Genomic DNA, 20,415 nt, shown 5'->3' with positions numbered 1-20,415 from the left:
GAAGACTCAAAAATGAAACATAATGATAACTCAGAAAAAAAAAATCCTTTAAGATAAAATGTGAAAGCAGAGAATAAAAATCAACCCAAAATGATCTTTGAGTCCTTCATTCATTTTATCAACACCACAAAAAAGGGGGTAGTGATATTTGGGAACGAATTGATAACATGAAGCAATGAATGACTTCCTTAGAATGGCCTTCTGACTGCTGCTTAACTTGTCAACTATTCTCTTATCTCAATCTCTGGGAGACTGGAAAAGTATACATGGGAAATATTTTGTATTTTACAGTGACTTAGGAGAAGTAGCCAAATGAATAAAAATGTCATATAAAAATATAAATTTCATTCAATACACTGCCAAATTTTATGGGATGCAGTGTTTAGAAAATGGCAGGTTTCCTTAAGGAAACCATTAAGTAGTTGTGAGTCTGAAATTTGAGAATCATAACTACACAGATCTCCCACACTCTGTACTACTGTGCCTGAAAAAGAAAGACAAAGTTTTTCACATAAGCAGTGCAGACAAGTCCCTTGACACCCACCTGGGCATTGCTAATTGCCAGTATCATCAGCTTGGAATAAAAAAGAACAACGTGTTTGGCATAGAATCAAAATAGAAAAGCATGCTCAAATTTTAGAAAGATTGCTACAGTGTGAATATAGAATAACTAGGCTGTATCTTATTTTGAAAGAAGAGTGATCAGCCCCAATTCTTAGGCTCTACAAAACAGAGGTGCCTTGTAGCATTTTTATTTGCTGTATGATAGCAAAAAGCTTACAAGTGCTAGCTGAGCTAGGATCAGATCCTGCTATCATACAGCATCAAGAAACTCCTTTGGCATCCAACAGAAGTTTCACATTGGGAACAACGCTGGGTTCCAGACAATGCAGAGAGTATAAAGCGCTTCCTGTGAAAAGCACGCCACCTCTTAGTCAGGATTCAGGGCTACACTAAAGGTTATGTTTGCTGCTGCTCTCTGTTGTCCTTAACCACTGACATTTTAAAAAGTCTAAATGCACTGTGCCTTGGGACTCCTTTGTAAAGGGGGCTTTATAAGTGGAAATGGTTGTTGGTACAACCTCTATTTGACTTCTGACTATCACCTCGGTTCCAAGTGGAACAAGTTTTGCTGCCTTTGCAGAGTCCTTAGCAGTCCTCCCGTTTCCTTGGGGAGTCCATATTCCATCTGGCAAGACCATGATTGTAATTTGTCAAAGTAAGAATTGTGCCACAAAGGCACGTGCTCCAAAGAAAGGGAGAGTATTGTCTGCCTGCCTTCCTAGCATTAAGCACATTCAAAAGCCTTCAGTAAATGATCAGCTGGACACTGAGAGTGGATTGGGGCAAAGCTGAGCTTGTGTTTTATAGTGTTGGAGGATCCATTAGAATGGAGCATGCACGGGGCTTTCCGTAAGAGACGCGGTCCATGAAGTAACACTAGCGCAGATGCTAGAAGATTGTCTTAACGCAGGTTGGAAATCAGCACTGATAAAACATGGGTCAAGGAATCTGATTTGCCTCATTAATTTGAACCTTTTCTTTGAAATAACCACCACAAAGGAGTGGCTGTGTAACAGCAACTCGGTATGCTGAAGCAACCATGGTTCCGCACAGTTGACAGATTCTAGCAAGGTGACCTGTTTCCAAAGAAATGGGGTTGTTGATCTCTTTTTTGGAGTTGCATATTTTCATGAATACCTTAGGAGGTAATCATATCTGAGGAAGTCCCAGGTAGCAACCCTCTGCCACTGACATCACTGTGCCGTCAACTTCAGTTGACAGATGAGCCCAGATGTAGCCCTGGCTCTGCCGCTTGCAGGAACTTGGGGCCTTGGCAAGCTATGCATCCCGCCTAAGGCGGCATCTCCTCATCTGTGGAACGTTCTCTGTCCCAGAGGAGCGTAGCAGACCTCAACACACAGCAGCAAGCGAGCTGTCAACAAATGCTAGCAAGTGTTAAATTTATTGACGTCCCCTGAAAGAATGCGAGGCCATTCGTAACAAAAATAAATATACAATTAAAATTAAAGAAGAAATAGGAAGCAGAGGAGGGCATAATAATACCAGAAACAGAGAAACAAGGCAGTTTCTGCCAGCAAAGGCAAAGCAAAAGGGGATACGTGACTGGCTCCCCTGCGCCTCCATGATAAGACAGCATCGCTGTCTCGGCCACCCAGCTGCCTGACGTCCTGCTGACAAAATCCAGCCAGTGGACCTGTTTCCTCCCCTCTCGGCTGTTGCCGCTACCATTCCAGCCACTGGTGCAGCTACGCAGTGCCCGGCCCTTCGGACTTCGGTACACAGCGAAAGACAAGGTCACCCAGGATCAATATGATAGCACCAAAATGTCATTCTGTTTTTCTTAGAGCTTTTAAAAGAAAACACATCTCTAAGGAAAGGAAAAGATGTTGATCATTTCTTTCGCATATATAGCCTAAAAAAAACACAGTAATTCCTTCAGGAAAATTTCAATGTAATTTTCAGAGTAGGCCTGACATGTAATCATACAGAATCCTCAGTCTCTTTTTATACAACTTTTCACAACTTAAGCTTTAGGATTCACAGTTCTGTTTCCGGCTCATTTCTTGCCTTTTGACAATTGTATGAAAACCTGCAATCTCTCAACTGGAGATTATAAAACTCTACTCCAAGATGATAAACAGGTCTCTCTCTATGCAGAGAGGATTTCTCTAGGTGCTGAACAGGTGGGAAGGATTTATAGATGCCCCATGGATTCTCGAAGTAACCTTACTGCCGCAATTCTGCTAAATGATTACTTTCTGTACTGCACACGCCTCTATCCACAGTAAACAGACTGTTCTCTTATTGAATACCTATTTATACAATTCCGTACAAAGATGATAGATTAAATTAAATGGTTATAGAGGATAATATCAGAAGTTTATATCACAAAACAGTCATGTCATGTTCAGGAAGCATAAGACAGACCACAACAAACGATTAAGTTCTAAGTCTAGAAATAATAGAGTTCTTCTCTCTCCCCATGCCTTAGTCGGCTTGGTCCGCCATAACAGAATACCATAGAAGGGGGGCTTAAACAACAGAAACTTATTTTTCCACAGTTCTGGAGGATGGGAAGCCTAAGATAAAGGTGCCAGCTGGTGAGGTTCCTGGTGAGAACCCACTTCCTGGCTGGCTGGCAGATGGCCACCGTCTTGCTGTGTCCTAATACAGTTGGGGTGGCTTGGTAAACAAAGAGGGAAGAAAGGGGAGAGGGGGGAGAGAGAGAGTGCCCTGGTGTCTCTTCTTATAAGTACTCTGATCCTATTGGATCTGATCAGGATTCACCCTTTTGGTCTTCTTTAACCTTAAGTACCTCCTTTTAGAACCTACCTCCAGATATAGTCACATTGGGGCTTGAAACGTATGAATTTGGAGTGGCACAATTTGGTCCATAGCACTCCCCTAATCCAAAATACAAAACTACCCCATTGGGTCTAACCCTCTGTCCTGATAGGTAGGTAGGCCAGCTGAACTATGAGCTGACCCCCCAGGAAATAAGGGAAGGTTAGAGGAACGAGAGCTAGCAGCCCCTCACCGGAAGCTAAAGTGCCAGCCAGTCAAAATCAGGTGGTGCCCAAAATAAAATTCCCCGCCCATGGTATGCATCATAGTGGAGAAACCCAAGGACACTGGAAATACACACTTTCAATTCAGTTACAATGTAGAATGGAAGATCAAGGCTCCTGAAAGAGGTATTTGGGGTGGGGAGAGGCCAGGTGCAGGAAATGACACACATCTAATAGATAAAACATAAAATGATTCAAAGGGAGTCCAAAACCCAGCAACATCCTCAGCTAGAATTGTACACATTTCTCTAATTTAGAGAAGCTAAGGGCACCAGATGCAAGCAGGCTAATAGGTTGCCATTGTTTTCATTGTTAAAATAAACACCAGTACCCAGAAGCAGTTCTACAGAATCACCCTTAAACCATCTTAAATAAGAAGATTGAATGCATTTAAAGCAAAAGAAACCTCCTGACTTCTCAATATGAGAGGACAGTATATTTTGGGGGCGAAGTACATTACCCTCCACACAGGTGGTGCAAAATTGTTCTGGGCTGCACTTAATGTAAATAAATTCCCTGGATATTAACAGTTGAAAGCAATAACAAAGCATATTCACTTTGGCAAAAAAATTTCCACAGCATCAACTACATTTTGATGCTATACAGTAACATTTAACTTTCACCAAATTAGAAGAATCCCAAGAGAGAGCCTAATTTCTAAGAAAAATAAAAATTATAAAAATAAAACATTTCCCATCCTTTCAATTCCCAATTTGCCATCTTAATGGTTTAATAAATGCATATTTATGGAAATAATTAAATCCCTTTCAAAATTTCTGGATAGCACGTTTCTTCTTCATTCATTTTATTCCCTCAAGTATTCTGCGTTCATTTTTAACGTTGTTCTCTTTTATACAAATATCAGTGGAGAACTTTTATACTAAGACCCTGCCTCAAATTTGTCAGTGCCATCTATGAAAGTTAAAACTGCCACCTTTGGTGATTAATCAAATTTGCTCTAAATGGGATTAATTTGGGTGGCATATAAGAAAGATTGCCAGGGTGCAAGTCTCTCTCCTTATCTGTCCCCAGGTCTTTTTCTCCCCCTTGCTGAATTGAAAATGAAGCTGAGCTATAATCTTGTATGGCAGATACTGGATCCTGCCTTTGATAAACATCTAAAATGCTAATGAATGTGGGCTGCAGTTCTGAAAGAGCAAACACGGGATTTGACAAGAATCTGGAGGGTAAAAAAATGAAGAAGAACTTTCTGACTTAAAAGAACTCTTTTTGTTCACATGCAGTATTGTTTCCTGGAGAAAAAAAATTTTTTTGCTCCCCAGAAAAACAGAAAAAAAATTCTGCTACATCAAAATGCGGAAGCATGAAAAACTGATGAGCTTTCAGATTGTCCTCTTTTGCATGCAAATCATACAGAAGTTCTCATTAGCATAAATGCATGAGCAACTCTAAATGCTTTTAATTTCCAATCTCAGCCAGCAGAGGAGTAATTTGTCACTGTCAGGGTGAAAATCTAAAAAGGAAAAAAAAAAAAGGAGAGAGAAGGACTCCATGCTAAATTGGAATCATATAAATTTTTGATTTGCTAATTGACTGATGCTGCCTTGAAGGTGTGAATAATTCAAAGTACAGTCAGAAATAAAAGCATAATGTCCCTCTACCAAAGGCATATTAGTATTCCGTACAGGAGGACATACCTGACCATGTCTTTCTCACAGATACCCTCCTTTAGTCAAATTAAAAGTCTTCTGAAAGCAACTGCACTCAGACAAACCCGTAAGAGTACCTCTCGTATGTATACCCTGAGCTTTGCAAAGAAGAGACATTAGGACTGAGGAAACAGAGAAGTCAGCAATTTTTAACTGTGAGCATCCCAGCAGGCTACAACCAAGGCTTCATGTAGGTCCCTGGATTGGTAGCTCACTAATGCAATCATAAAAAGAGAAAGTACCCAATAAAAATCTTAGCTCTTCTCCTGCTAAGTTTCAATCTTTGCTTTTCTTTAATCAACCACTTTAAATGTCAGCTGCTAAATGTATATATTGCAAAAATATCTCATTAGTGCTGGCATGATATGGATATTTTAGAAGCTACTCCCCATGATTTTTATCATGTATTTCTATAATATTAATATCCTCACCTTGAAATGTTTTAATTTGCATCACCTAAAACTTAGTTTATAAATATTTTAGAAAACATTGCTCGATTCAAAGTCAAAAGGAATAAATATGACTAAAGTTCCAACTTATCAGAACTATATTTTATTTAGTACTCTTTATTTTATTTATTAATAATCATAAAACAGGAAGATTGAGGAAATGTGCTATAACCATGCTCAGGCACTTTTATTACAAAAAGTGAACCCAATGCTAAAAAGAAAATGTCAGTGCCCTGTGAGAATTGAAAGTAGAAATTAACTTCAAACTTATCATCTTGATGAGAAATTACACAGGATGCATGTGCCAACATTCAGGTAAATTCATTTGAACTATTTTTCCATTTCAGGGTACAGACCCTAGCCTTAATTAATATCCCACTCAAAGGTCTGTAAGAGATACCACAGGCTATTGAAAACCGACCTGTACACACTAGCAAGTCTGCCTAGAAAGCAAAAGATACAAAACCTAAGTCCTGTAAACACAATTCAGCAAATACTGTACAACATTTTTTTAAAAGACAAGAAAGATAGCCAACCTTCTCTTAACACTATTTATTTATTAGGCCTCATGCTAGACTCTGACCCAAATCCTGCCTCCAAAGGCTTGTTCTCAAAAATCCATCCAAATTCTAGGCTTATTTGGAAGTTTCAAGGAGAGTAACTTGATATCGCATGATGCAAATATAAGTCTCATGTGATCTGTGTTATGGGCTGTTTAGTTTTTAAATATACTTTTCCCTATTGCCCTTTGTTGATCCTTTATCTTTGCCTCTGGGAAAAGGATATAAGAAAAACAAAACTGAGTAATCCATAACTTTTGAATGTTATGGTTCAAGTCTCAAAAATCTGAGCATCAAAATCTTTAGCCCTTTACATCATAACATTTACATCAAAAATAAATTAATGAATAAATCATCAGTTAAAGCTAGGTCTTTGTTTTGTTTTGCCCCCAAACCAAAGAGAACGACCAGATGCCCAGAAAGGAAGAGATAGCCAGAGAAAAAGCAAAGTGAGAGACTGAATCTGAAGATACGAACGGACAGCAGCAGGACCCAATGTTTAAATACAACTTTGACCCACAACCTTCAGCTACCTGCTCAGGAAACCAGCCCCTTCTCTACAAGAAACCACCTAGGAGGCCAGCCTGCTTATAAGTCAGACTTGCAGGAAGCCATATTGTTATCTTTTGTAAAAATCTAGGAAGCTAAACAAAAATGTCTGTAATAGTAGTTCAAAATGGCCAGCACTTGTTTAATAACAGACAGCCTCCCTAATTTTTATACTCCCTTCCAACGTAGGACCAGCCAGAGAAAACCAAATATGTACCCCTAACTGATCACATGGATGCCTGTCTCCCCTGTGCCCGCAGCGCCCCCGCAGGGCACTCCTGAGCTTTCCTTTCCCTATTCTGAAAGCTCGCCCACCCACGGCCTGTCTTTGAGTCTCTGCCAGACGCAAGCGATGGTGGCCAACTCTTGCTACGGCGAGCTCAGAAGAAATAGTCTTTGCTTTTCTCATTTGGTTGGTCTTTACTGATTTCTACCACCGAGGAGGAATCCGCCCCATCCTTGAAGGGGTGCTGTTGAAGCTCCAGCTCAGGGTGTTGGATCGAAGAGCTGTTCTCCTATTGGCTCCCAGAAGTTAAAAAAATAAATCCACACACTTTACAGAGTCAACCCAGAAAGTGGGGAGACCAGAAAAACATCAAGAACAAGCATTTATTGAGCACATTGCAAGAGGCCCTGAAGGATTAATCATTTCCATCCTGACCCTCACATGACCTTAGCCCCACTCGTCCTCTAGATAAAACCCAAATGGCCCAGCCAACTGTGGCTAGTCCAAAAGAGCAGCTCCCCACCGCACCCCCAAGGACCCTTTTGAAGCAGCTAGTCCCACAACTAGCTGAACTTCAGCTGACCTCGCTTTGCTAAAGTTCTATAAAAATTCCACCCTACTTGGCCAGGCAGAACGTCCCCTCAGCACTTCCTCTTGCTGTGACATTGTGAATGAAGGTTCATGCTTCAGGGCTCTGCTGGGTTTTTATGCACAGTGGGGCTTTACATGCTTGGCATGCTCTATTTAATCTAATATTCATAACAGCTCTCAAGGTGGGTGCTGTTACTAACGCCATTTTAAAAAGGGGAAATCTCCAGAGTGAAAATTTTACTTGGTGGTCATTTCCAGGACACATGGCTTGCAGGGAAGACATATGATTCCACTGGGAGGGGTCTTAGCCCCATTGCTGTTAACGTTTTGGGCAGACAATTATTTGTTGTGTGGAGCCAAGAACTAGAAAGGAGAAGAGGATTAGCATTTCTTTTTTATGTCCTTTTAAATTTTTATTTTGGTTCCTCGTTTTAAAACAAACATTTATGAGTTTTGTAACTTGAAAAACATTAAGGAAACTTTGAGGAGACGCAGAAGATCACCTTTGTTTTCTCAGCAGCCACATCACATTACTGGTTTATGTTGAGCCCATGATTAATTAAACTTTATAAGCCTCCTTTTATATAAATCGTTTTGTCTCTTCCAACCTATACTCATAAAATTGATTTTTCAAGCAAAATCCACAGCCTTATATTTAACCTGTGATGAATTTCCCATTCTTTGTTTCAGTTTTCCATTGCGAACTGGAAAGTCTCTCTCGTCCAAGTCACAAGCTGTCTCTCCCAGTTATTCATCATCTGCCATTGTGGTCTCTGCATTTCAACTCTCAGATAATGCTTCTGTGGACAGAACTGGAAGCTCTGGGTCACTTCACTGAAAACCTCTGGCCCAGAAGCCGTGAGGCATTCATACACATTATTCTAAATTGTGTAACCAGCCCACTGTCTCTGGACCTAACCATAGCACCTATGAGTCCCTAGCACCCTGGACCGGTGGCCTTTGGAGTTGGGCGTGCTTGGCATGGCCATAGGGGGCACTTTTGCTTGCCCAGCTCACAATCTTCTAAGTACATACATCCCACCAGAATCAGCAAGTGCCATAAGGTGATTCTGTCCAGAGAGGGGGAAAAAATGGAACCTAGAAACTTCTTACCTAAAACCAAATGTGGGAAAATAAGGAAAAAACACCCACATGTTAAGTAGGCCTCTCTTTTATACTTGGTGTCTGGTACGAAGAGTACGAGTTTGGGTTTATATGGGTGAGAGAAACAGTTAAGATTTGGAAAAGCAGGAAGAGTTGTTCAGGATGACCCTGATTTTGAAAATCAAGTTTTTATCCTTTCCGGTCTTCTGGAAACACGCCATCCACCGTGGTTCTCAAAGACTGCCAGCGGAGAGCATGGGGTCACATAGGCAGAGTTCCTCGGGGCCCGTAAGGTAATTTTTGGCCCTTGCATATCCGCGTTCCTCTGTCAGCACCGTGCTTCTCCATCCCTCCCCTCACTTTCCCACCGGGGTAAATGCTCATTTTTAGGAGCCTGAGAAGGCTGTTCCCTGACACCTCCCTTCTTCGCACCAGGTTAGGTGTCCATTAACTCGCATGCATGGCCCTCACACAGCACCTGGAATGCTAGATGTACAAAATATCCCATTGAATGTCCACTAAAGGATGAAGTCTGTGGATGCAGGGACTGAGAAGAACCATTTCTCCTTTGCTCAGCCCAGCATGCGGTAGACACTCAGAAAATATTGGCCAAATGGATGAATGAACAAATAGAGGGAGCAATTCTTATACTTTTAAAACAGGTGTTCTATGACTTCTTTAATTCCTTGGGCTTTGATTTCTTTCAAAATATTTGCTCTCAAATACCTCCCACCTCGGAACACAATTTTCCTTGATGCAACAGAACTCAGCCGAGGTGCCATGCTTCCCCTCCGGCATCTGTCAGCACCGGACCATCTGCTCCAAGCAGAGGGTCTCTCCATTTCTCTCTTGCTCCAGACAGAGCTTGAAAGGGTCTTTTTGTTGTCTGGGATTTTTCTGCAAGCCTCAGCTCATTCTGGGCATCACCCTCCAGAAATCATTTTCATAAATTTGCACCATTCATCATTATTCAGGCTCAACTTCTTCTCGTCCCATGCACACCCTTTTCCAATAGGAGCTCATCTAGTCACTCCTAAGCCGTCGTCGTACAGGACATGAAGTTGTCTGGACAACCCCTCTTTCCTTTGTCGTCAGGATCCTTTGCAACTGTGTTGTTAGAATTTTATTTATAGAAAACCGGAGTTTTATTTTCTTATATACAATCTTGGGCCATAAAATACTCATGTGTTTAATAAGCATTTAAAATAACTTCTCTAAAAATCTGTGACCAATGTTGTTGTTCTTGGTCATCCATTTTTTTCTCCCAGATTATACCATTTCTGCTACCTGGCCCATTTTGGTTTTGTTTTTGTTTTTCTGTTTGTTCAACTGGAGAATCACTTGTGAAGTCAATGATACATGAGTTATAATCTACTCTGACTACTTAAAAGTTGTTTTACTGAGCAATGTTTTACTTGCTCTCTGAATGCCTCAGTTTCTCCACCTGTAAAACGGAAATAACAATTGGACATATTCAAATGGCAGCTTCCCTTGTACAATTAGCTTCCATTATGTAACAGGTTTTTTATCACAGAGCTTCTCAACCAGAGCAGTTTTTAAAAATTTATTTCCCCCTAGGGAACATTCAGCAATGTTTTGATTTTGATTTTCACAACTGAAAATCAGTTGCTACTGAGGGGTTGCTACTGACCTCTAGTGGAAGGAGGTCTGGAATGCTACTAAACTGTCCACAACGAAGAGCCATCCATCCAAAATGTCAATAGTGCCAGGGTTGGCAGCCTCTGGGGATGTAAATCCCATGAAGACAAGAGCCACGTTGGTCATAATCATTATAGTATCCCTGGCACCTAACCCAGCACCTGCACATTGTGGCTATGTAGTAAATGGGGAATGAATATTAGTGGTAACCAAGATCTGCAAGCTGCCTGGATTCCAGTCTCTGGGGGAGAGTTACAAATGGTTAAAAACAAAACATAGAATGAAGCATTCATTCATCAACCCCCTGTCAGTATCCTGTGAATAAAAAGGTCTGCCCAAAATAGGGAAGGAGAGAAGCAACTAGGTAATCTCAAACATGTTTGTCCAGTGGTGAAAGTTTAACAATCAGCTCTCAGGCTAGTAGTGGTGGGAAGAGTGGAGAGATTCCCAATTTGCAGGGTCTTTCAAGTTCTGCCGTGTAAACACCAGGTTGGCTAAGAAGTCCATATTTTTTTTCCGTAAAATAAAAGATACACTTTTCATTTTCACCAATAATTTTATTGATTTGGATGTTTTGAGTATGTTCACTATCTCCTGTGTGGTATAACGTTGATTGTTCTCTATTAACGTCTTGATTTGATCACTATCAACTTCAAGTGGTCTACCCGGTTGTGGAGCATTGTCCAGCAAGAAATCTCCAGCATGAAACTTCGCAAACCATTTTTGACCCTTTGGATCAGTCACTTACCTTCTCTAAACACTGCACAAATCTTTCTCTTGTTTTGCATTTCAGTTACATTTTTACCTTTCTTGAAATAATAAGCATAATATGCTTATTTTCTTCCATCTCCAATATTAAAATGGCTACACAAAAATTCACCAATTTTGATAAGTTTTTTTTTTTGTAACATCCAGTGATGTGACAGCTGTCACAACATAATCTAACAAAATTGTTTCAAACAAGTTAAAGACAACTAAGCACTACTAGAGCCATCTTATGGGGAAAAAAACAAACAAACTTTTTGGCCAACCCACTACTTCCACCGTATTGGTTCAAGCTACCAGTATGATGTCACCAAGCTGGAAGCGGGGAGCATTGCCCACAATCAGGTCGTGTGAGTGAATTCAAGCCCTTTCCAATACACGACTGTATGTACTCTGAGCTTTCCCGTGTCCTGTGTCAGCATTGACCCTCACCGCCCCCTTGGGGGCTCCGTAAGTCAAATACTAAAGGAACCAAAATAATTAGGTCTGACCTTTAGGTTTCTTGTGGGCCCAAGAATTTCACAATGTTTTCCAACTTGAGTTAGAAGAAAAACATGCTCTTGCTCTGGGTCCTTTGACATTTAATTTCCAAAAATGTTGTTCAACCAACAAGAACATCTTTAAACCATTACTTAAAGCCATGTTAAACCTATAAAAGCCAACCATTAAAAGTACAAGTCTAATGATGGATTAAATAAATAAGTGCCCTAAAATGACCAACATGCTTCATGACCCTCTTCTGTTTACCTTTTTGTGACTAGTTCAAGCTTACACGATGAGAGAATCAGATTTTTACTTTTCTGGTGGGGGAGAAAACTGAGGGGAAATATAAAGTTCATGCCTTGATGAGTCACCCAGACAGACAAACATCCCCTTGCCTTCCACACACACAGCGTACACCTAATCAAATAAAACCTGGATTATCTATACCATAAGATAACAGTGCAATAAATTTTGTTAAAGGTTAATTCAAGGAATTATTTTACTGAAGTGTCTCTAAACTTCTAAAAAGCTTTTAAGTTTGAGAGTTAAAATAATATCAGGAACCGTCAAGTTGATTTAGCTCCTAGATTTTATGAATGTACATTTTACTTGCCCTTCCTAGCAAATAGAAATCAGCCAATATAATATGGATGTGGTGGTTCTTCACTATGTAAACCTAGTGGGATGACCAGAAATCCCTCCTCTTTATAGTTTGGGTGTAAGGAGGGATTTGTGGGAGACGTGGCAGTCAGCCCCAGCACAGCCAGCTTTCCTGCGCATTGGCACTGGCTTTCTGGTCCACTTCACTGGCAGGACTCAACAGCTGTGCCCACAGCTCCTTGAACTCCTGCAGCCTCCCCTCCTTTCGCTTCTCTAGTCTGGGACCAGATGCGTGTGCTGCTCTTTGGCAAAAAGTACCCGCTTCTTCTGTAGGACACCTTTGTTGTTGAAGTCAGAAGTGGTACAAAACAGACACAGGTTCTGGTTTCTCCTCATCAGTTCCAAAGTGCCCTGGGATTTTCTGACTTGTCCCTGTTTGTTGTTATTTCCTGTCTAGCTTTTCTTTCTTAGTATTGTCCCTGCAACCTGCAGCAAACTCAGGTATCCCACCACACCGGAAACAACAGACTTCCATAGACTTTGAAAACAATTCCCTATTCCCATATCAGTTGGTTCAGTCTTCCTGATTGAGCCCTAGCTGTTACAATAAGTGTATAGAATTTCAGCTTTATAGATGTTATTTCCCTTTAATACATAGCAATATGTACTTGGTGGTGCCCAGCCCATGTCCCTTCACCCTGTATCAGAGCTACCCTGCACACAGATCTTGTACATACCACCGCTCCATGCACCTGTTTATCAGATGGTTTATATCGCCACAGGAGTGTGCCTGGCTCATACCTGCGGGAGGGCAGAAGTGTTAGGAAGTCAGTGTCACAAGAGTAACCCTCCTATCATCCTGACCCTACAGCAGGTCCACTCTGAGGTGTGTTTCACAGTGTTTATGAGGGCCCTCATCAGACTGAAGCTCCAACTGCCCAATGCAAGGATGACTCACTAAAACACATTTTACTGGCCTTTCCCCCCATCCCTCATTTCTCCTCTGCTACACAACACTCTTTGGATCACCTTCTAACTTTTTCACTCCCATCCAGGAGCTGCTTTTGCTGCGATTCTAACTAATACAACCTCTAAAAGTCTTTATTTTCTACCTTAAAAATGAAAACATTCCTCCCTGGGAAATGCAAAAAATGTAATAGCCTTCTTATAGTATCTCAAGATTGTCATTTTACTATAGCTTCTTATAGAAAATTTAAGTTGCCCAACATTTTCCAAAGAAGAATTAATTTTTATTTCTCCCAAAGCTCGGAGTCTATGTATTTCCCTTTTATGCTAACTCCAGAGTTACAGGCAAGGAAGGTATGGGGACCCTACATTTTTTCAGGTGTGAAATGACCAAGCTACAACTATCGGCCATATGCCAGGACTTGACAAGGTAGTGAAAGTCACTTAAAAAATGAAGCAATAGTTCTCCGTATCTCCCACTACATTATAACCAAATGTGAAGAAAGGCTAAGTAGTCATAATTAGCCTACATTTCTACTTTCCCCATAAGACAGCCTATACAATGTTTTTGCACATACATTTACCAGCTTTTCTTATTTTTTTTTCTAAAAAAAAAAAAAGTCACCATTTATCACGGAAATTTATGTTGAGTTTCCAAGTAGTTGAGTTCTCACTGTTCCAAATATACAAAAATTAGAATTAGTTTAGTTCTTTCAAATATAAAATATTACCAGAAAAACTACCCCATGCAAAAGCCAATGGTGAAGACTGATTTGAGAGACTACTTAAAAGAACAAAAATACAGGATGGGGCAAAAGTAGGTTGACAGTTGTGAGTACACAAAACACAGAGTTTATTCTTGTATTATTATCATTTATTAATTACAGTCTTATTTCCCATACAAACAACTGTACGCCTACTTTTGCCCCACCCTGCACTTGCTTAAATTATTTTCATATTGGTTTCTTATTTTTCTTCCTGCTTTCTCTTTTTGGGCCATTGACAATCTTCCCAATTTTATTAAGCCAATAAACAGTGACTAAAGGGGAAGCAGCCACAATATTTGCTGATGATCCAGAAAATGTGTGTGTGTGTGTGTGTGTGTGTGTGTGTGTGTGTGTGTGTGAGACAGGGCTGCTGGCTCAGTTCCACAGAGTTGTCTGTTTGGGAAGTCACATGACAACCTGGCCCATATGAAATAGACTCCATAGAGTCTATAGAGTCTATAGAGAATCGACATTCTAGCTACAGATGAAAGATTGAAGCCATCATTTAAAAACCCACTGTACATCAAAAGTCATCTCTATGTAAGTAGGAGGGAGACATATTTTATATTGACATTCCAGCAGAGTCAACAGCAAATTTGAATTGGAAAGCAGAAATTGATAATAGGACATGTCAATATGCTCATTTTTGCTGTTTGTTTTTTTTTAAATAGTGATTATAGAAGTTTTGTTCTGTTTTCCAAGTGAAAGATTTTAATACTCCTTAAACAAATTCCCCTGTGGGTATATAATTCAGGAGTAAAGTTCAGAAAAGATAAATTTTCATCATTGGAGGAATATGTGCAATATCAGTCATCATGAAAATTCGAGTAATTAAACAGGGGTGAACTCCAAATGTATTTAGACTAAATGAACCGATGCTTTTTCTTTGGATGACTAAAGGAGTTGTTTCACACCTCTCAGGCTGCTGTTTTGAACAATGGCAATGGTACAAGCTGGATCATTATCTCTGCATGATGTTGCAGAAGTGAGAGGAACCAGATTTGCTAAAGTAACTATGATGATGGAAATGTGTTAGCCTCAGAAGCTACAGAGGTGGTCCATTCTAACCTAGTACAGTGTGGGGGGGGGGGGGGGGAACAATGGCTATGACCTCCTTCCCTTCCATGAAATACAACTATACCTCCTAACCATAGTAATAGGGATAATACACATGTTATAATGAGTCTGGATGTAAGTGCATCACTGGGAAATCATTTGAATGTAGAAAAAGAGAGCTTTGTATAATAAGAGAACTTCAGCTTTATTGTATTAGAGTATGTCAGATTCTCTACTTTGCAAAGCCTTAGAGTCTTAGTTCAATAGCCTATTATAATAATGCACATCAAAAATATTTTCCTGAATTTGGAGGGTGGCATTTGTTTTTGTAGAACAACAACAAAGAGATCCTCCAATACAATAAGAACATACTCTATACAGAGGAATTATTTTGGGGATGCCCCCTTGTAATTGCACCAGTTTTAATTTATGGTAGCCATTTATTATTTCCGCTGCTTTGTTTTCAGATGAAAGTTTTATGCTCTGCAGAAATTCAGTGCAATGAGGCAGGCCTAGTATTATTTTTTGTTGTGCTGTGTTACATCCAATCTTTTTTATTTATGCTAAGCAATTGTTTCAGATGATTCTTGGTTTTTCTTCAATACTATGGCTCACTCTTGCAGAAATGTATGCAAATTTTTATTTTGTAAAAAATGGAAGGCAAATCATGCATTATGCTGCTCTTGCAAAAAAAAATATCATTAGCTCCTGCCAAAAGCAAAGCAGTTGATCTCTTGCCATGTTAGTGTGTATGATTACTAATTTTCTATCAAGCATTGTCTTATGATAAACAAACCAGTCTTTCAATGATGCCAAAAGGCTGACAATTCTTTGATAACTCAGCAAGACCACCTCTAACTACTTCCCAAAAGGGTCTTTTCAAGGAAACCACATCTATGACTTTTCAGAAATGCCAGGGATATAAGCATACCTCAGGCAAATGTAATTGTAACGTTAATTAAATGATCTTCTCATTCATTTTTTAATTATAGAATCATAGAATGACAGGGTCGAAATGACCTTGAGAGACCAACAGAGTCAGCACTGACATGTTCTGTAGGCACCACATATAAACTATCCTAGACCCATTGAAAACTATTTTATTTTTAAAATCTTAGCAAGAAATTTGTGTTCACAAGCTCCTTTCATGATCTATGCAGGTAGCATGAGGAAATGCACCCAGCGCGAGGAAATTCTCCCTGTACACCCCTCAGTTGCCATTTTCAGAACAGCCTAAGCCACACCCCCGGCCACCCGGCAGGTCGGCCAGCATTGCTTGGTTTCCCTCAGAAGCTGTTCTCTGTCCAGGCTTCATGTGCTCACTGCTTCTAACTTACAGCCAGCGCCTTCTTTTTCTGGTTTTTCCGTTGTCACTGGTTATTTTTAAATTCTCTTAAAATTTTCCACATTTTCCTTTATTTCTGAAACTTATACCTGAAAAATGTAAAACTCTGGCCCTGGCTGGTGTGGCTTTGTGGTTTGAGTGCCGGCCTGAGAACCAAAGGGTCACCAGCTCCATTCCCAGTCAGGGCACGTGCCTGGGTTGCGAGCCAGGTCCCCAGCAGGGTGTGCGGGAAGCAACCACACATGGATGTTTTTCTCACTCCTTTCCCCTCTCTCTAAAAATAAATAAATAAAATCTTAAAAAGAGAAAAATGTAAAACTCTGACCAATACAAAATGAAAGAATAACCTCCAACCAAACCCACTCTAGGCCAAATAATGCAGCAAAAGAAATTTGTTATAATGGCCCTTTTTGCCCACCATGAAGAGCAGGAGAGGCAAATGTAATTGCCTCTACGCACTAGTTCCATTTCGGAGAAAAAGAGAGAGAAAATGGGGGCAGGGGAAAAATGTTAAATTTAAAATGGCCACAAACTTAAGTTATGTGAGTGTCCTAAAAATACATATTGAAGGCCAGAAAACCCGCGAAAAGGAAAACTCAACAAAAATCATGTTTTTCCGTATAACAGCTCTAACTGCGAAGGTCAGGAGAAGAAGGAGGAGGAGAAGGAGAAGGAGGAGAAGAAGGTGGAAGAGCAGGAGGAAGGGGAGGAGAAGATGCTATACATATATTTAAATCGCAATGCAAATAATTACAGGTTTCTCATTAGAAACCATGAAAGACAGAGACAGTGGAATGATAGCCTTAAAGTACTGAATTTTTTTTAAGCTGTTAATGCAAAATTCTATGCCAAGTGAAAGATATCTTTAGGAATGACAGTGAAATGAGAAATTTTAAGACAAAGAAACACCAACAAAATATGTCACCGGCAGAACTTGAGTACAAGAAATGTTTAATATATTTCTTCAGGCTAAAAAGAAATGTTTCCAAAGAAAACTTTGGACCTTCTGGAACAAATGAAAAGCTTTAGAAATGGTAAATATCTGGGTAAATATTTCTTCTCAAGTTTTATAAAATACTTACAACTTTAAAATAAAAATTATAACATTGTCTTGTCAGGTTTTCAATGTATGCAGTTGGAATACATATGACTCTGTGTGTGTGTGTGTGTGTGTAGTAAATTAGGTATTAAAAAGACCTATACAATTGCAAGATATCCAATTTTACATAAAATGATACACTATAAAATGTAAGTAGTCTGGGGAAGATTAGGGATATATATTGTTGTCCCTAGGAAAAAAGTATTTTAAAAACTGTGGTAAGATATAGCTATGATGATATATAGCTGTAATCAGGTATAGCAACATATAAGTAGAGTAGAATGCTAAAACATTCTAATAAACTAAGAAAAGCAGGAAAAGAAAGGGGAAATACAAAACAAACAAAAAATAGAGGAGACAAAACAGAAAAAATAATAAAATGGATGACATAAATCCAAGTATATAAATAATTATAAATGTTAATGATATAATCTAATTAAAAGTCAGATACTGTCGCAGTGGATAAAAAACAAAAAAGCACCATAAAAGGCTGCCTATAAGAGATGCATTTTAAATAGGAAAGCACAGATGTATTGAAAAAAATGGATGGAACATGATACAAATAGTAAGCAAATGAAAATTGGGAGGATAATATCCACACTGTATAAAATAGACTTACAGACGAATAACATTACCAGATATAAAACAGACGTTTCACAGTGGAACAATTCTTCAGGATGACACAATAATCATAAATATGCTGGCACCTAACAAAAAGTCAATACACAGGTAGGAAGAAATGACAAATTAGAGGAAAAATTAGACAATTCCACAATCACAGTAAGAGATCTATCTTTACTGTCTTTAACATCTGTCTCACTAGCATTTGGTGAAATATTTAGGGGAAAAAAATAGCAAACACAGAAGATTTAAACAGCCATATCAACCACATCAACCTAATTGACTTTTATCAAATACTATACCCAATAATACCACGGAATGTAAATTTTTCAAGTACATCATTTTTACCAAATCATACAATACTCAGTAAGTAAATTTTAAAGAATTGAGATGATACAGTGAATGTTCACTGAACACAATGGAATTAAATTAGAAATCAATAATCTCAAATATTTTGAAAGCAAAAACCATACTCCTGAAAATTTCATGGATTGAAGATGAAATCTGAAAATATGTTAAACTGAATAACAAGAATACAGCATACCAAAATATGTGGGATGCTACCAAAACAATGTTCACAGGGAAACTTATTGCTTTAAATGTTCATATTTAGAAAAAACAATAAAAACAAAATCAGTAACTTAAGATTCTTTTTTAGAAAAAAGAATAGGGAGACCAAAAGTCAAAGTAAATAGAAATAATAAAAGAATAAAGATAAGATTAACAGCAATACAACAACACTAGGCAACAGAGTAAGTATTTTTAAAAAATCCTGAAAATTTCAACAAAATTGACAAACCCTTGGGCAGACCAAGGAAAGAAGAGGGAGGTTACGGCAGGCCTGGCCTTCACCAGCCCTGCAGCCGCGCAGGCCTCACTCCCAGGTCCCTGGGACACGTCAGAGTTCGGTAGAGCACCCTGAACCCTCGCCACTCCAGGGGCGCCCTGAGCCAGGTCATGGACCCCTCTGACCACACAGGGCCTGTTGCCTGCCCCTCACACCAGGAGCCCGCCGCCCCTCATAAATCATCATTAGTCTAGGTGTCTTCAGCACCTGAGCCTCCTGCTTTCCACTGCTGGGATTATACCCTAAGAATCCCAAAACACCAATTCAAAATAACCTGTGCACCCCAATGTTCATAACGGCGCAATTTACAATAGCCAAGTGCTGGAAAAGACGCAAGTGCCTATCAGTGAGTGAGTGATCAAAAAAACTATGGTACATTTACACAATGGAATACTATGTAGCAGAAAGAAAGAACGAGCTACTACCCTTCCTGACAGCATGGATAGAACTGGAGAGCATTATGCTAAGAGAAATAGGCCAGGGGGTGAGAGACAAATACTACACAATCTCACCCATAAGTGGAACCTAATCAACAAAACTCAGTAAATCATACAATACTCAGTAAATAAGCAAGAAAAATAAAACCAGCAACATTGAAAGAAAAAACAAACCGACAGTAATGAGAGGGGAGGAGGGAGGAAGCTAAGGGAGAAAAGAAAGGGAAGGGTCAAGTCGATGAACATGCATAAAAGATGCACAGACAAAGCCAAAGTGGGGAAGGATTGAGGGTGGAAGGTGGGGGTGGACAGAGCAGGAGAAAATGGCGGCAGGAAAATGGAGAAGAATGTATTTGAACAATAAAAAAATTAAAAAAATAATTTAAAAAAAAATAGGAAGGAACTGCCCAAAGAGAAAGACTTTGGAAACCCAGGGCTCGGAGGGGTCCTCCCACAACTTTATTTTGAGCTGGGAAGCCACAGCTCTTCATAAATCCTAACAGACCTGTAATGGCTTTGATTAATACCACTGTATGTGGCTTATATTGGTTATGTACATGCAACATAGGAGAAGGAAAAGGATCTCTATGAAGTTATTGATAGTGCGGGGCACAGCTATATGAGGAGGAAAACATCTGAACGGGACTAACAGTGCTGGTCACCGTGGATGGAGCTAGATAGATTAAGGGCTCTGGAACCGTCAAATGATAGACTTTATAAATGCGTGAGATCATGTTTCTTGTGTAGTTGCAACAACACCACTAGAGTAAGTTTTGTGTTTTCAAAGCTGTAGCTGTTATCGCATTCTTTTTCCACAGAAAGCTTCTCAATGCATTTTTTAAATTAAAACCTCTTATAAAAGTGCCATGAGACTGGAAGTGATTTTCAGTAGTTAAGTTCCATGTAATAAAAGAACCCAGTGCTGTTAAATTTGCAGGGGTATTTTTAATATTTTAAGGTGAATTGTACATTTGCAATTGTTGTAAGGGTTTAGTTGTTTTGCTACTTGCAAAGGAAATGGTCATTTT

General features: G+C 39.5%; 1 non-coding gene and 1 pseudogene across 1 annotated transcript; both read left to right on the top strand.

The window, feature by feature from the left end:
* Positions 1 to 8,904: 8,904 nt before the first annotated feature.
* Positions 8,905 to 20,036, top strand: LOC129066951 (small integral membrane protein 8-like; annotated as a pseudogene).
* LOC129068009 (small nucleolar RNA SNORA66) lies at positions 14,929 to 15,061 on the top strand. The gene has a single exon (XR_008528828.1). It is a non-coding gene; the product is annotated as a small nucleolar RNA SNORA66 (small nucleolar RNA).
* Positions 20,037 to 20,415: the final 379 nt, after the last annotated feature.

Source organism: Pteronotus mesoamericanus, unplaced genomic scaffold (assembly GCF_021234165.1).
Source record: "Pteronotus mesoamericanus isolate MK-2021 breed Mesoamerican mustached bat unplaced genomic scaffold, CSHL_Meso_final contig_20, whole genome shotgun sequence".
NCBI classification, from domain to species: Eukaryota; Metazoa; Chordata; class Mammalia; order Chiroptera; family Mormoopidae; genus Pteronotus; species Pteronotus mesoamericanus.
The sequence above is the reverse complement of the archived record's forward strand: the minus strand, read 5'-3'. Positions and strand labels throughout refer to the sequence as shown.